This window comes from Nematolebias whitei, chromosome 16, assembly GCF_014905685.2.
Source record: "Nematolebias whitei isolate Nwh7 chromosome 16, NemWhi1, whole genome shotgun sequence".
In the NCBI taxonomy this organism is placed as follows: Eukaryota; Metazoa; Chordata; class Actinopteri; order Cyprinodontiformes; family Rivulidae; genus Nematolebias; species Nematolebias whitei.
Genome location: NC_056513.1, coordinates 35,824,294 through 35,828,273, shown reverse-complemented (window position 1 = coordinate 35,828,273; position 3,980 = coordinate 35,824,294).

Here is a 3,980-nt window from a genome sequence, read left to right as displayed (position 1 = left end):
TCACTTATCGCAGGGCTTCAGGGTACAGATCCCCCGCGATAAATGAGGGACTACTGCATTATAGAAAATTTCTGTCAGAATTTACCCCAGAAATGTTGCAGCTTACTGCTGTTGTTAATCACTGATTTCTGTAGTGAATGTAATCTCTGAAACAACATTTACAAGAACCACAATGAAGTTTGTGAAACTGGAGCTGGTTTAGATGACAGCAGTCCACTCTGGTCCAGCGGCTTCGAACCTTATCAGCCCATTAAATGCCCATTATTACTTGTTATCATCCCCATAGGCTGCGTTCAGACTGTCCCTCCTGTACCTCCTGTACCTCCTAGTAGGTTTAAAGGTACATTTTTATTGTTGATAATATGCAGCGTTGCCCGCATCTTTTATTATCATTTTTTTTTCCTTTCGGCTGCTCCCTGTGTTAGGGGTCGCCACAGCGAACTAAGTCGCATGAAGACTTGGCAGTTATTTTTACGCCGGATGCCCTTCTTGATGCAACCACAGACCACCGAGCTACCACAGCTCTCTGTGTGAAGCAGAGAGCTGCTATCTAGGACACCCGGAGGAGGAGATGGTGGGGGTTAAGGGCCTTGTTCAAGGGCCCAGAGTGGGACGAATGAGGGTGGGGGCAGGTGTGGGTGCTTCACCTACCCCACCCACATTTTTGATGTTGTCGGTACCGGGGCTTGAACCGGCTATCTTCCGATCACAGGTCCACCTAACCTCTGCGCCACCACTTCGCCCGCGTCTAAAACCGGAACCTTTTTTTAAGCTTTATTTAAACCAACATTCTAAATGGGTGTCTGGTCTTATAGTGTTTGAGCGGGCTGTTAGCTTGTCAGTCCGGTCAAGTACAAATTCTATTTCAGAGGACTTTCATAAAAATTCTCCAAGGTCCATCTGAAGAAAAATTAAGCAGACCTTACTGAGGATTAGAGGCAGAAAAGCCAGTCCACTGTCATTTACAAGCAGAAGGCATGCCAGCCTGGGAATTACCACCAAGGCTAGAAAAGCTTCACTACTGAAAACAAATTATTGTAAATATGACAAAACATGCGCAGGTAAAATAAATATTTATTTTTATTAAAATTTAACATTGACTCTGAGTCTAGCTGAGAATGAATTTGGGTCTGTATGCAATCCATCGTGTAGCAAACTCTACTCCATTTTCTTTATACTGTTGTATGTAGACAGCTGTCTACAACAGGTAAAACAAAAACTCTTCATAACTTCTCCACTGAACCCCACTTCAGATTGTATGGAATATGACTTTACTTGGGTGGATTTGGTCCATCTTAACTGTGCTTACTAAATGGCAGAGCAGCATGAAGGCAAACTGTCATCAAAGTGAAGGTTTAGCAGTAAAATAAAGTTGATTTAAAATATTTAAAGTCTTTAGCTGAGCTGATGCTTGTTTTCCTGCCTGTGTTGCTGCTTCAGTGCTGGCAGGCTCCGCTCTGCACTTCATCTGCTTTGCTGACACATGGAAACAGGGAGCAGCTTGATGACCTGGCTGTTGTGGCTCAAGCTAACTCCATCTGCAGCCCCCTCACTGCTCCCACCCGTCAGAACCATTGTTCCTGCAGGTTTCATGATTGGATTTATACTAGCAAATGAACAATGTTCAAATACTGAGGTTTAAATTGTGTCTTCTGTTCTTTGAACTTGTTAGTGTTTGTATGTTGGTTGTATTGTTGGTTTTACGCTTTATTTTTGTGTTTTTGAGATACATTGGACACTCAAGGTTCACATTGAGCTTTGGCTAAGCTAGGCTAGCTGTCGGATTCATCACACACACAAAAGCTGGTATCAAGATCTGAACCACTCAGGCGAGTCACCCTTGTTTTAAATTGCTTGAATTTGTTGTTACTGTATGTATGCTGGTTTTGACGCTTTATTTTTATCTGTTTTTGAGGTACATGAATTGTTGTCACTAATCTGTTGAGGAGTTCTGCACAGAGCTTTAGCTAAGCTAACTGTCGGAATCAACGTACATCAAAGCTGAGATCGAGCTCTAAATGGTCGTGGTATTTCTAAGTTGTTCTACAGGCCCTGAACTGTGCTGTGATCCATGCTGAGTATTGATTTTATTTCCTATTCATTGACCCATCAACAATTTATATAGGTAATGTAGGTCAAAACATTCCTGACGCATCGTTGCATCTCTATGCTGACGATGTAATTGTTTTTTGTTGAGTTAACACTGTTGCCAAGGTTTTCCAGCTTCTACAGTCTGCACATCATTCAGTCAGATTTTTTCCACTTCAAGCTGGTGCTAAATGCTGACAAAACCAAAGGGATGTTGTTTTCTAACAGGAAGTCAGTACCAGCAGTCCTTCCTCTTATTTCATCCATGCATGGTGTTCCTATTGAGTTTGTAGATTCTTGTAAATACTTGGGATTTTTAACTGATGCACATTTCTCTTTTAAACCACATATCAAAAACTTGATAAAGAAACTGAAATTAAAACTGAGTTTATTTTTCAGAAATAGATCTTGTTTAACTCTGAATGCCAGAAAACACTTTGTAACCACTACCTTCCTACCAGCCATTGACTATGGTGACATTATTTATGTGAAGGTCCCTGCCAGCTGCTTGCAGATGTTGGATGCTCTCTATCACGGCGCGCTAAGATTTATAACTGGTTTTAACTACTGTACCCATCACTGCACTCTGTACTCTTTGGTCAGTTGGTCATCATTATACAGGTCCTTCTCAAAAAATTAGCATATTGTGATAAAGGTCATTATTTTCCATAATGTAATGATAAAAATGAAACTTTCATATATTTCAGATTCATTGCACACCAACTGAAATATTTCAGGTCTTTAATTGTTTTAATACTGATGATTATGGCATACAGCTCATGAAAACCCAAAATGCCTGTCCCAAAAAATTAGCATATCATGAAAAGGTTCTCTAAACAAGCTATTAACCTAACCATCTGAATCAACGACGTAACTCTAAACACCTGCAAAAGATTCCTGAGGCTTTTAAAACTCCCAGCCTTGTTCATTACTCAAAACCGCAATCATGGGTAAGACTGCCGACCTGACTGCTGTCCAGAAGGCCATCATTGACACCCTCAAGCAAGAGGGTAAGACACAGAAAGAAATTGCTGAACGAATAGGCTGTTCCCAGAGTGCTGTATCAAGGAACCTCAGTGGGAAGTCTGTGGGAAGGGAAAAGTGTGGCAGAAAACGCTGCACAATGAGAAGAGGTGACCGAACCCTGAGGAGGATTGTGGAGAAGGGCCGATTCCAGACCTTGGGGGACCTGTGGAAGCAGTGGACTGAGTCTGGAGTAGAAACATCCAGAGCCACGGTGCACAGGCGTGTGCAGGAAATGGGCTACAGGTGCCGCATTCCCCAGGTCAAGCCACTTTTGAACCAGAAACAGCGGCAGAAGCGCCTGACCTGGGCTACAGAGAAGCAGCACTGGACTGTTGCTCAGTGGTCCAAAGTACTTTTTTTGGATGAAAGCAAATTCTGCATGTCATTCGGAAATCAAGGTGCCAGAGTCTGGATGAAGACTGGGGAGAAGGAAATGCCAAAATGCCAGAAGTCCAGTGTGAAGCACCCACAGTCAGTGATGGTCTGGGGTGCCATGTCAGCTGCTGGTGTTGGTCCACTGTGTTTTATCAAGCGCAGGGTCAATGCAGCTAGCTATCAGGAGATTTTGGAGCACTTCATGCTTCCATCTGCCGAAAAGCTTTATGGAGATGAAGATTTCATTTTTCAGCATGACCTGGCACCTGCTCACAGTGCCAAAACCACTGGTAAATGGTTTACTGACCATGGTATTACTGTGCTCAATTGGCCTGCCAACTCTCCTGACCTGAACCCCATAGAGAACCTGTGGGATATTGTGAAGAAAAAGTTGAGAGACGCAAGACCCAACACTCTGGATGAGCTTAAGGCCGCTATCGAAGCATCCTGGGCCTCCATAACACCTCAGCAGTGCCACAGGCTGATTGCCT